Source organism: Triticum urartu, chromosome 1A, assembly GCF_056163025.1.
Source record: "Triticum urartu cultivar PI428250 chromosome 1A, HENAU_Tu73, whole genome shotgun sequence".
Taxonomy (NCBI): Eukaryota; Viridiplantae; Streptophyta; class Magnoliopsida; order Poales; family Poaceae; genus Triticum; species Triticum urartu.
In genome coordinates, this window is record NC_141873.1 from 437,494,318 (window position 1) to 437,508,317 (window position 14,000).

General features: G+C 42.0%; 1 long non-coding RNA gene and 1 pseudogene across 2 annotated transcripts in view; both read left to right on the forward strand.

Moving 5' to 3' along the window:
* The window catches only part of LOC125531996 (uncharacterized), a 167,342-nt gene that overhangs the window by 35,521 nt on the left and 117,821 nt on the right, over positions 1–14,000 (forward strand). The gene's annotated exons all lie outside the window — the stretch shown is intronic.
* Positions 2,292–4,822, forward strand: LOC147991596 (small ribosomal subunit protein uS2m pseudogene; annotated as a pseudogene).

Consider the following 14,000-nt stretch of genomic DNA (forward strand, 5'->3'; position numbering starts at 1 on the left):
CAATGAAACCGAAAGAAAAAACCAGTGCCCTTTCGTATAGATCGAGACGCAGTACTTTTTCTTTACTTCTTCCATACTAGGAAGAATGGAAGGAAATCCTTCGATAACACTTCTTCCTTATTTGAAGAAATGATATCCGACGCCCGTGGAAACTCTTTCATTTCAAAAAAGTTCTTCTTCTTAAGAAGCAAATAGCATTTCCTATTGATTTGTCCCCTGGACTAGACCTATGTAGATTCGGAATTATCCGTCGCTACGCTGTTCCCAAGGACTAGCAAAATCGAAATAGCGAAATTCTTGGGTCATCTCAATGGGTTCAGAAACCACACGTTTCTCTGGATCATCATAGCGTACTTCCACATATCCACTCAGAGGAAAGTCTTTTCGTAATGGATGACCCTCGAAACCATAATCTGTTGATATACGGCGTAAATCCGGATGATTGATGGAAGAAACACCAGACATATCCCATACTTCTCGCTCCCACCGGCCGGCTGATGGAAATAGACTGACTACCGGAGATATTCGTGTTACTTCGTCTGCACTTGTTTGTACACGAATGCGTGAGTTATACCGAGTACTCAGTAAATTATGGACAACTTCAAATCTTCGTTTTCGAGAGGGATGATCCACTCCGCAAATATCGATCGAAACTTGAACCCTTGTATAGGTATGCCATTTTAGAAAGCACAACAATGGAAATGGGTAGTCAGTATTGGTATAAGATCTATTCCCATGTTCCGATCTTTTCATTTTATGTACCCATTTCTTGGGTAAAATCTCCCAACTATATTGGAAAATGGATTGGTTATCCATAAATGAAAATAAAGAAAGCTTTATTTTGGTTCCGCTTCTTGCTCTAAGCAGAAAGACTTGTCGGAAATCGCCGGTTGGGTTGGTCCGACCAAGAAAGGCATGGGAGTGGAGAGGCAGAAGTGAAAGACTGGCTACCAATAAAGATCCAAAACTGCACACTTTATATAGTTATGTATCCAGGATCGGCTGCATGCTCTAGTGTTGAATCGGGTATAGAACCCAGGATGCTTGGTTACAATTCCGAATCCGCTAAACCATCGCTCGGGGAAAAGTATTATACAGAGCATTAGTACTTATTCTGATCCTTTCCTTATATTTAGATTCTAGTAGTTTATTTCAGTCGTATTCGTATCCTTACTGCGGTTTAGTAAGGGTAACAAATAAAAGTATGCAGGTTCTATTTTATTGTTCCGAGACATATGATGATAGCATTGAGAATGAGAAATCTTTGCAAAATGCACGTATTATTAAGGAGTTCTGGAACGATTACTACGCTAAGCTGTTGGATATTGACAAAACGAAAAAGACTTCTAATGTTGATATGTATCAGGATGATGTTAGAAAGTTGTTGATTAATGAAAAGAAGAATCAAAATGGTGTGTTTTCCGATACTGAATTAATAGATTTACAGAATCAAATTGCAAATTGCACAATGAAGTTCGATGAGGATAATCTATTTAAAGTAACTCCTAACATAGTAAAGTTCTTGATTAATAAAGATCAGCCTAACGCTAAGCAATATCTAAAGGGTTGCCTACCAAGTAGCTTACCTATGCTTAAGATGTTTGGTATCTATACGCTTGAGGCTATCATGATTCATGTACTAGGCTTGGTATTCAACACTCTTCAGGAATCATCCGCAGTTAAGGCAGCTAGATTTATAGATCAACTTAATTCAACTGTACGAGAACAAGCAAGGTTTCTACAATACAAAGCACCAGGTAGTGGTAAGGTGGAAGCAGTACTCACTAGTAAGGTAGAATCAGTTAAGGATGTTGTTCAGCCCAAAGGTGCTAGCAAAAAAGAGAAAAAGAAAAAAATTCAGTGTCATTATGATATCGGGAAATACTTGCTCCAATTCATGATTGAAAGAAATGTTCTACATATATCAACAGATAGGGGAGTAACAAAAGAAGATCCAGTGCTGGTTCTTAAGAAAAGTCAAGGGTATATAGAGAATTCTTGTTATGTTATGTGCAATTTGAACATAAATCTGCTCCCTATCAAACTCAATCTTCCGATGCTTTGCAAACCCTTGGATTGGCAACCAGCAGAGAGGGGGTCTGATCCTGATACATTATCGGATCTGATAGGAGGTTACTTATGCAAACCCACGGGGGATATCTAGAATCACTTTCGGCTATTAACTTCCCATGACTTAAACCACTTCTATATAAAGTTACATAAAAAAGAATACAAGCAGATGTGTGATATTTTGAATGGGCTTCAATCTCAAGCGTTTGAAATAAACAAAAGGCTCTTGAGATTTCTGGAAAAGAATCGTCAATGTTTAGTTGAGTGTGGGCTTCTTTTACCAAATGCTCTGGCTCGCGTGAATCCGACAGAAGCCTCAGACATATTGAGGGAGTGCTACTTCAATAACGTCAAAGGTATTAATAATGCTTGTAGCTATAACATACTGTTAAATAAATTATTAAAACAGGTGCAGCAGGCTAGTTATGAAGATTTTTTAATAAGACTTGCGTCAGCATACGAAGGTTATCAATTCTATTTGCCAGCATTCATGGACTTCCGTGGTAGAATCTACCGTTCAGGTGTATTGCATTTTCATGAGCGTGATTTGTCAAAAAGTTTATTACTCTTTTCTGCCGATCATCCTCAACCTCCAGCACAAAACCACCTGTCGGAAAAAAAGAATCTCAGTCAACACTTAGCATGTGCTGCAGCCTTTAAGTATCCAAAGTTCTCGAACTTAGATGATGCCCTTAAATGGTATAACGAACACCAGACTGAAATGTTTACTTCGGACGAAAGTTTCATTCAATTTGCTGCGCAAGCTAGTGATCCATTTTTTTTCATAGCCAAGATCCTTTCTCAGGATGAAGGAGTGAGTAATTATCATCAGGTTCCAGTGACCCAAGATGCGAGTGCGAGTGCATATCAAATTATGAGTTATCTCTTGCTTAACTTAGAAATGGGTAGGAGAACGAATCTTCTTCCATCTTAAGACGGTAAAATCCAAGATGTGTACATGTGCTTGCGGGATGAGCTTAATAAATTCTTGGATACCAGATTGAATAATGTTAGTAGTAGTAATTAGAAGAAAAAACTCATAGATTCTATGTTAACCAGAAAGTTCGTCAAAGGATTGTTTATGCCATCTCCACAGGGGTTCGTCCGGTTCTTCCTCAAATGGGTTGCCTCAATCTTTATCAAAGTTTTGGTATCTAGCTTATCCAGCTACAGTATAGTATACTCCTTCCTTGCTCGATAGAGCTCTTTGAATCCGCTTCAACTAAATGCGTAAAATAGAGTAATTTCTTCAAAAGCCAGTTTCTTTCGAGAAGGCAGGAGGCCCATAGCGAGTTACAATAGTGCCAGTTCTTGTATGGAAGGCCGTAATTCCGGTAACCTCGACTGCTCTAAGAATGATCCGGGCTAGCCGGGCACATCACATCAAAGTTAGGTCATTTGTCAAAAACATGGCAAATAGCTCAGTTGGTTTGGTAAGGGAGCTATTCTCTCACTTAAACCACTCCCATATTAGGTATTCTATCTCGTCTTAAAGTTCCCCCGCATTACCCATAACTTACCACCTGTATCTCCGGAACTCAAATCGCAAAATGACAATGCTTTCGATAGTCTGTACTAAATTACTTTGTACGAATGCACATCTCGGCCGTCGGGTAGCTGATCACCATTTCAAAGTCTATATCCGTGGTTCAAGAAATGGAATTGCTATTCTCGATTCAGACAAGACACTGATTTGTTTACGAAACGCTCTTCATTTTATAGGATCTCCCAGTCGTCAAAAAGGCCGTTCCTTCTTTTTAAAGACCAATCATTTATTTATTTATGAGATAACGGAAGAAATGGCGAGCTATTTAAGAAGCTATTTAAGAAATGTGAATTCTCATTGTTTCGATGATTCTCAATGGAAGATCGGGGCGTTTTTGACCAAATCTTTTGCAAATAAAAAAAAATTCCGTTCAAGAAAGAAGAAGATCAATTTTGGGTTGAACCAACAACCTGATTGTGTGGTTATTCTGAATGCAGATAGAAAGTCTTCGGTCATACTGGAAGCTGATCGATCACAAATACCTATTCCATCCTTAGTTGATTCTACGATCCCATGGGAATCCTATAAAAGAATCACTTATCCCATCCCAGCGAATGATCCTATACAGTTCGCATATCTATTTCGTCATTCGATCATGAAAACAGTGATTCTTGAACAGAATGCGATTAGTAGAGAAGCGCAATCTCTCAGAGTCACTTTGAGTACGGGGAAGTCCGCAGGAGGGATGAGATCCGCCTGCTACTCCACCTCTTCTTCTTCCCCAATAGACGAAGAAGAAAATAGGGCCAAGGCGCTATTGGAGATGCGCAAAAAATATCCATCGGGAGATGGCGCTGACGCTGACGCTAACGCTCGCAAGGCGGTTTTGCAGGCAATTTCTAAAAATACTTTTTTTTCGTTGAGCTCATAACCCGGTTTGGGCCGATTGACTCTGAGAGCGATCGAGGGGTCGCGGGCTCACACCTTGCTTTTGCGCATAGGATCGAAGAGATCCTAGAATTTAATGGAAAGAGCAGCGGCTCTCTGAAAGACCTCATTGATCTTAAATTGGATTTGGAAGACGCCTCTAAAAGAGAGGAGATTCTACTTCCATATTTTTCCTCAAAAAAAGAGGCAAAGTCCTAGCGTGATACAAAAAGAAATAATGGGCAAGGGCGGGGAATGATAGGTTCATAGATGTGGAGTAATCAGTTCTTCATTTGAAGAGTTAGTTGGCTGGCCTACCGGCCCGCAGATGTAGAGAGGTTGCCCCCACCATCCTCTTGAACTGCGAAATCAAAGCGATTCCTGTTGATGGAAGAAAGGCTAATTTCGTTTGATCCGATCCGCCTATGCCAGTTCGAGTCTGGCGAGTCGCTATCATCTGTTGCCCTAACTTTTTCTATTAGCTCATCTTGTCCGTAGTGATATTTTGGAGAAGGAGCAATTACCGGAGTGAGAAAGGTAGAAAGAAGCAATCACGAAAGCTAGTGCTAGTTGTGGCTTTTTGTACTAATCTTGTTTGTTCGGTAGCTCGCATCAATCGATCAGAAGAACAAGAACAAGAAGGCACTGTACTTTTAATAGGCCCTACTTCCGAGACCTCTATCTCTATTTATTTTCATTCTTCCCTTTGGTCAGATACTAGAATATAGTATTTTTATTGGACATCCTCCTCACTATTGAAATTAGGGAAAACCGGATCAGTAAACTATTGCATCTAAGGGAACAGAGCAGCAGATCCCGCTCTAAGGCATTGGAGCTGCTGGAATATGATACGAAAATACAGATTGATGTTTCTGCTTCTCCTCTCTCGGGAATAGTTTACCGACCGGGCCACCTCTATGAAACTTCCTTCATAGTTAGGAGAGGTTTTTTTTAGCTTTTTGTCTCTTTTACCGCAGGAAGTTCTCCAAAAGTATGAAAGGCCGGAGGGCTTTGTACCAACCATTCTAGTGTGGTTGGATTCTGTTCAACAGCCCAAGGACTTTCCGCACATTTTTGGTTCTTTCCACTGCTTGAAGTGATTGCGACAACTATGAAGAAACGACGAATCCCAACTACGGATATATAAGAACCGAAACTGCTCAGAGCATTCCATCCGGCGTAAGCATCTGGATAATCTGGAATGCGACGTGGCATACCCGAAAGCCCTAAGAAATGCATGGGAAAGAAGGTCAGATTAACCCCGAAAAAAGTGATCCAAAAATGGATTTGGCCTAAAGTTTCAGGATATGTCCGACCAAAGATTTTACCCACCCAATAGTAAAATCCAGCAAATAAAGCAAAAACGGCTCCCATAGAAAGTACATAATGGAAATGTGCAACCACATAATAAGTATCATGTAGAGCAATGTCTAGCCCAGAGTTTGCTAGAACTATTCCAGTGAGCCCTCCTATGGTGAACAAAAAGATGAACCCTACAGCAAATAACATGGGTGTTTTGTATTGTATCGAACCTCCCCACATGGTAGCGATCCAACTAAAGATTTTGATTCCTGTGGGCACAGCTATGATCATGGTAGCTGCGGTGAAGTAGGCACGCGTATCAACGTCTAAGCCCACAGTAAACATATGATGAGCCCAAACTAGAAATCCAAGAACACCTATACTTATCATGGCATAAACCATGCCTAGATACCCGAAGACCGGTTTTCTTGAAAAGGTCGATACGATATGACTAATAATACCAAATCCAGGCAGAATGAGAATATACACCTCTGGATGACCGAAGAACCAAAAGAGATGCTGGTATAATATTGGGTCTCCCCCTCCTGCAGGATCAAAAAAGGTTGTATTAAAGTTTCGATCGGTTAATAACATTGTAATTGCCCCTGCCAGTACCGGAAGTGATAATAAAAGTAGGAATGCTGTCACTAGAACGGACCACACAAAAAGTGGTAATCTATGCATAGTCATTCCAGGTCCACGCATGTTGAAGATAGTTGTTATAAAATTGATAGAACCTAAAATTGATGAAATACCTGATAGATGAAGACTAAAAATTGCTAAATCAACTGCTCCTCCAGAATGGCTGGTAATACCACTTAAGGGCGGATAGACTGTCCACCCAGTGCCGCTGCCCACTTCTACTAAGGCTGAGCTTAATAGGAGCAAGAGACTTGGTGGCAACAACCAGAATGATATATTATTTAATCATGGAAATGCCATGTCAGGTGCACCTATCAGAATCGGAACAAACCAATTACCAAATCCACCTATCATCGCCGGCATAACCATAAAAAAGATCATTAAAAAAGCATGAGCCGTTATTAAAACATTATAAAGTTGATGATTCCCACCAAGAATTTGATCGCCAGGTCGGGCTAATTCCATACGAATCAGTACGGAGAAGCATGTGCCCATCACTCCTGCAATGGCACCGAAGATGAAATAGAGAGTCCCAATATCATTCTGGTGTAGGTAGAGCCAATCCTAAACAAGATCACAATACGCCGCACTTGCTTTCCAAAAGAAATTGAAACTATCATGCCTGAGACTAGCCAATAGAAGAAAGAGCCACAAGCAAGCCATAGCAGCATCCTTTTTCTTCGCTTTCTTCAACAATGCGAATCTACCTCACTCCTCATCATAACTCAAATACAAATTCGAGTTCCAAATTGATATTTCCTCACGTAAGCAATAAAATGTGAAACCAATATTCATCATGAAACTTCAGACACTGATGATTGTGAGGTTCTGGAAGAGAGACGACGTAGGCTGAAAAAAAGTAAACAGAAAACCACCCCTTAAACTCATTTGCTCAACATTCTTTCCACAGCAACTAGAAAAGTGGAGAAAATCCAATAAGGGGAGGTCCCGGTGAATACAAATCAATTGGAAACCTCACCCCGCATTCATGTCTCTAACAAGGCTGTCTAAGCTAAGCGGCCATGGACCCATGGACCCGGGGAATCTGAACCATTAGGTAGAGTTTCAGCTGAAAGAAAACCAGGTCAATCTTCCGATCGCGAGTCTTTACAAGCTTGAAACAACTTAAGCACAGGCGGGAGTCGCCCCTTTTAAAGTAAGTATTTATGCGGCGCTGAACTAACGAGCGGATACCTAACCTTCGAAGGAGAAGAAAAGACGGATGTATCTTTCATTCATATCGATCAGATGTGCTTTGCTCAGGACTCCCATTTTACCATTGCTTAAGCCATATTACATAAAGCATAGTGAGTGATACGCAATGCTGGTACCACCATGTTTTTTTCCTCACTCTGTGTAGCCACACTCGTTTGTCCATTTCTACTTATTATTTATGTGAAATAGTATCCGTTGGTTGTAGAAGCACTGGCGTTCAGGGATTGCAAAATCCATAATATCAAGAAGCGGTAGGAACCTGGCTAACTTCGATGCGGATAACGCGCTGTAGAAGAAAGTGGATCAACCAAAGTAGACCTTGATCGAAAGGCACCACAAGGCGAACCAATAGAGTGTGGTGTAAGCGGTGAAGCAGAATAGGAATTGGAACTGCTTGAACTAGAAAGGGCTTCCGCTACCGCGCTACCTCGGGAGCTCCGGAAACGGTATACTCGCTTCACTCATCTGTAATGGTATCCTTGAAAGCTAGCTAAAGTGGGTTCTAGACAAAGTTCTCCTAAGCAGGGCGGAAGGAAAAACAAGAGCAGTATAGCTCTACATTACGCTTCGGGGGCCTCGTCTTACTCACTCACCTTCTACTAATCGGACCGTGACAAAACAACCAGCCCAGCAATAGGCAAGGACCGGCTGAAATCCCTTTCCGGATCCAGTCTATCCGTATCTGCTGTCCCTTCCGCTTTCTGTGTTGATGGAGCTCGGTCAGATAGTTCCGGTATTGCGAAGGAGGGCAACGCATTGGGATCGTCCAATCCCTTCTGATCGGTTGTCATATTGAATTGCAAATTCTCGTATAGTAAGAGTTCCTTCGGTTTCCTACCTAGCACATTCTCTGTTGTCTACGCCAATATTTGACCTGCGAGTAGAGTGTGGCTGGCTACATACGGGGGAACTCAACCTACCTTTCGAAGGGTAGACCTTTACAGATGAGTGAAACGAGGATTTAGGTATATAAGGAGACGACCCGCCAAGCGAGCCAGCCTGATACCGACTTTCATTGATAGGCCATGAAACATAGAGAATGGGAACTTGTTCGCACGTACCTCGACCGCAGGTCTGAGAATGACGAGTGTGCTTTCGCCCACAGCTTCTGTTGCTTAACCGGCTCGTGGTGTTTATGGTCCTGACCCGGTACAGCCGCTAATTCGGCATTTGGTACTGTCACCATTTCTCGAAAGGGAAAAAACATACTTAACAATTCGATTGGCAGGACCAAGGGATAGATCGATTGCAATATAAGTATCATACAAATAGAAATAGACATGAGTACATGAATAAGGAAACGCAAAAGACACAGAGTAGGGCTAGTCAGAAGCGTCAATGCAGACGCCAATGGGTAATCAGATCCATTCCACTCCACTTCTTTAGATAGCAGTCGATCCTGGATCGTCCTCGCTTCCAAACTCCGTAAATGAATGAAACTCCTTCCCCGGTCCATTGCTCGGGTGTGATACAAATACTTCTTTGAAGTTGTAGGATGCGGGTCATCGATCTTCCTATCGGTCCAGAGGTTATGCGCCAGCTTGGGAAAGCAAAAGTAAGATTTGTTTGTCATATCACGATCGGAACTCACATGTAACTCTTCTTCTTGAGTAGGGGGAAAAGGACACCTATCACGCGGTCATGCCTTGAACGCAGTAAATAAATTAATAAGCTTCGAATAATAGCTACGCGAGTCTCCAATAGCGTCTTAAGCGTTGGTTTTCTTTGCTGGCATCGTAATGGATTGGTGGTTTCAAGAAGCTAGGGAGTAGTACGCAGATTTGAATCCTTTTTTCTATTTTACTACTTTTTTTCGATCGACAAGGACGGCAAGAGGTTCTTTTCCCTAGTTCCTATATATCTAAAGCCTTACCGAGATGTCACGCAAGAACAAGAAGAAAGAGCCCGCCCCTGTTCTGTGGCGGATAGGCTGAGATGGAATTAGAGGGAGGAATGAACTGACTTAGATCATCCGAAAAGATAGTCCAGTACCAAATGCCTCTACCAGAGGTTATGCGCCAGCTTGGGAAAGCCTTAAGTTATATCTTAATCTGTCTTGCACGGGGACGGGACGGCTCAATGCACAGGGACGGGACACGGGGCTAGCACTATTTTATGCGGCACTAACCCCCATTTGTGCGGCACTAAGCTCCCAATTTCACTTCTTGGATCTTGGCGCCAAAAAGCCATACATAGCTATCACTTCTCGTGCCAAAGCGCTCCCCGGAGGGAGACCCATCCACTAATTAATACCTTCTTCGGAGGTCGAAGATGCCATCCCGCTCCCGAAGAAAGGAGACAATCTATGTAACCTTAGCCCACCTTTTCGAGTATAGTAGACTCTATCGTACCATGAAATGAAGAAAACTAACATATAACAGCTGAGGGTCAAGCGGAAGAAAAAAGGGAGAAATGGTTTTTGAGTTGGGCATGATGAAAGCGGGCACAATGGCATTACTTAGAAGCTATTATGTCCTGTCTTGGCTTTAGCAATAAACTTGTGCGACTGATGACTCCCTCCATCCCTGACATCGCCAAGACTAATGGATAAGGTTTTGCCGCATCTTAATCGAACCGCATGCGGAGCTCAGCTCCTAAGAAAATAATAAGAAATATCTAGTTTTGTTTCATAAGTGGCGAGCCAAGGAATAAGAATACCGCCCCCTGATCTGTATAGCCATCCTTAACCAAAAGAAAGACAATCAACATTATCTATTTTATTCTTTCAAAAAGAAGCTGAACAACCTACTGCTTGAAAAGCGGATTTGGCTTATTGCTTCCCGTCCTCCTCCGTTTATCCACTTTTCATAGCTACTCAAGGCTTCTCTTCGATAGTAAAGTATTAAATTCCACAGATCGTAGGCTGACGCCCTTTCCTAAACAATTCTTTTTTACAATCTCTACCCCACCTCTGCTTTTTCTTTAAAATTCCTTCTAAAAACCAGCTCCGGGATTAAGGTTTATCCGGGCATTCATTGTAGAGTAGAAGTGGGCTGCGAGCGCGGCTTGGACCAAAAAGAAAGAAACTGAGCAGAAAGAGCGAGTAATTGAATATAGGAATCTGACTTGCTTTGCTGAGAGTTCATAAGCTATTGATACAGGGTTGGCTTCCGCTTTTGTGATCGGATCTCAATATCTATTTTTATATTCGTACTCCAAGGAAAAAGAATGCAGGACAAAAGAGGAATGAGTGAGGAAAAGTACGATTTACCGGGAGTCGGATTTTCATAGAGGCCGCAGGTTTGTTACCGACAAGTAGTAGTTCGTTCCTCTTTCTCCGTGTAAAGACGGAGCTCCTATTCTCATATATAATGTATGTGTTCCGAGTAAAGGTAACACGTATGCCCGTTTTGAACTGGAAAAGGTAGGATTCCCCGTGTTTTTGTCCTAAAATTGACACCTCCTCTCTATTATGAAATCCCTCTATCCTGGCGCATCGGTGTATGCTGTAAAAAGGGAGCTATATGCCACGTGAACCTCCCCATCGCTATCCCATTCCAATTCAGCTCTTTCCTTCCCTTCCTGACCTTGAAACTGGCTAACGCCTTTTATGAACTCTTATCCAAAATCTCTCAATCAAAGTATGTTCCTTTTCAAACCTTCTTCTAGCTCTAGCTTTTCCAAATCCCTATCGTCCGGTCACAGCTCGTGCATCTTCATGGATATCTACTACCATGAAAAGTAGATCGTTTGAGGGAGGGTTCGCTGTGATTGTTTTCAAGTGATCTGCCACTGGTTTTCCTGAGAAGGTAGTCCAATGGCTTCTTCTTTTTCTACACCACCTGGGAACTGTCTTCTTTTTCTACACTACCTGGGAACTGAAGGGCTACTCGGGAGGCTTAAGGCAAGGTCAACCCGATCCTTACCACTTTGTCTTGATCATACTTCCGCTTTCTACCTTCTTGTTTGCAAACTCGTAGCTTCTTCAACACTCAGCCTAAAACAACCATCTTGAACAAGAATCTCTTCTTCAAAGCTGAATCTGAAATCAATGAGTCCTGATCTACACCCTTAGACGTCGATGCACTTACTCCTTACTCTATTTGGACTTTATGGCTAATGACTTACTTGAAAGATTCGTGCAGGTACATATACAACTGACTATACTACTAATAATAATAGTGACTCTGGTTCAACTTCTTACTTTTCTTGATCGTACTTGTACTAAATTAGAGTTGATTGAATAAGGAAGGCTGACACGCTTCTCGGTTGTGGAGTCAGTTCTCGGTGGTGGTGCAAATACCTTCCGCGCTTTTAACCCAACTCAAGCTGAAGAAACTTATTCAATGGTCACTGCTAACCGCTTTTGGTCCCAAATCTTTGGTGTTGCTTTTTTTTAATAAACGTTGGCTACATTTCTTTATGCTATTTGTACCCATCACCGGTTTATGGATGAGTGCTATTGGCGTAGTTGGCCTGGCTCTGAACCTACGTGCCTATGACTTCGTTTCCCAGGAAATCCGTGCAGCGAAAGATCCTGCATTTTATACTTTCTACACAAAAAAGATTCTTTTAAACGAGGGTATTCGTGCGTGGATGGCAGCTCAGGATCAGCCTCATGAAAATATTATATTCCCTTAGTAGGTTCTACCACGTGGAAACGCTCTTTAATGGAACTTTCGTTTTAGCTGGTCGTGACCAAGAAACCACCGGCTTTACTTGGTGGGCTGGGAATGCCAGACTTATCAATTTGTCCGGTAAACTACTTGGAGCTCACGTAGCCCATGCCGGATTAATCGTATTCTGGGCCGGAGCAATGAACCTATTTGAAGTGGCCCATTTCGTACCAGAAAAGCCCATGTATGAACAAGGGTTTATTTTACTTCCACACTTAGCTACTCTAGGTTGGGGAGTAGGGCCAGGGGGGGAAGTTCTAGATACTTTTCCGTACTTTGTATCTGGCGTACTTCACCTAATTTCCTCCGCTGTCTTCTCCCTAAGTTTTGCTAAAACCGGCAACGTAAAGTTTGTCATTTGTTCTTTTTTTTTTCATTTTCTTAGGTAGTTTCCTCAAAGTTCTGTTCAGTCCATCATAGAAGCCTGTTCGATACCATTGGGAGTGGAATCTCTTCCTTGGGTGGCATTACTTTAGCCCATAGGTTTTCATATATACACATTAACGACACACTAAGGGATGACGGGACGAATGGTGGAATTAGCAGTTTCAAACGGCAATAAAAGAGTACCAGAAACAAAAGAAGGAGACCAGGGAAGTGGTAGACATAGGTAGGTTACATTTAGACAGGAAAGTGAAGTGCAGTAGTAGTTTACGGGCAAGGAACATCGGAGAGCTAGAACAGTAGGCGGCCAAGCAGAAGGAAAGTCTCATCTGTTTGAGTAAACGAGAGAAGGAAGAGTATCAAACTAGCTGAACAACTATACTAGGCCTAGTAATCCTATTTCATGAACGTATATTCATGCATGGGCTTGCTTTTGATTAAGTAAAAGAATAGAAGGAGAAAAGCTATGAGGGCAAATAACGAGTGAAAAGAGAATCCTTTTTATCGGTGTCGAAAGTCTGCTGATAGCTATGAAAAGTGCCTTCCTTCTATGAGCCAACCATCTTAACTGCTCTTCTTTACTCATACTTCTCACTTTTCCCCTCCCGGGCAAAGAGAAAGGGCAAGTAGATAGCCAGTCAAGGCTTCACACTTATAGCAAAAGTGGAGTGTACACACCATCAGCATGAAGGAAAAGAGCTAACCTTGGGTACAGAGTGCTACTAGTTTTATCTCTCACTTTACTATTTGGGAAGAGAAGACTCTTTTATGGGCAGGAACGACCATTGTACCCAACCACTTGACTGTTTGAGATGGATGGTTTTATCGGATGGGCATTATTATCTTGGTTTAACCACCTTTCCTAGTACCTTCGGACACTACAATAGGTAGAGAAATTTCCGTCTTTCTTAACCTTTATTATCAATTTCAAGTCGTCGATTGTTAAGCATTAACTTCCTGCACCTAACCTCACACCAACTCCTTACAGATCGGGTCTTTAGGGCTCACAACAACTGGGAGGATTATTGATCGCGGTTAGTTTTCTTGTATCAAATGACTTGCCCAAGCTACCTTTCCGACTTGATGAACTAATCATCACAAGCAAGGGAAAGAAAACAAGGCATATTTTACCCTAGTTCTAGAGTTCAAGTAGCATAAACCGGTGCTAGCCCTATTACTGGCATTACTTAGTAGCCTAGCTAGCGCCCTTCTGTGCTATTAAGCATATCTTTACCCTTGCAAACCTACTGTACTAAATGCCTTTCAAGATGTATATTTCTAAACTGACTTAACCTATTAAGCCCTTCCCCCTAAACTTAAAAATCCCTATCCAGAAACCTATCCAGATGCCTTTCTTT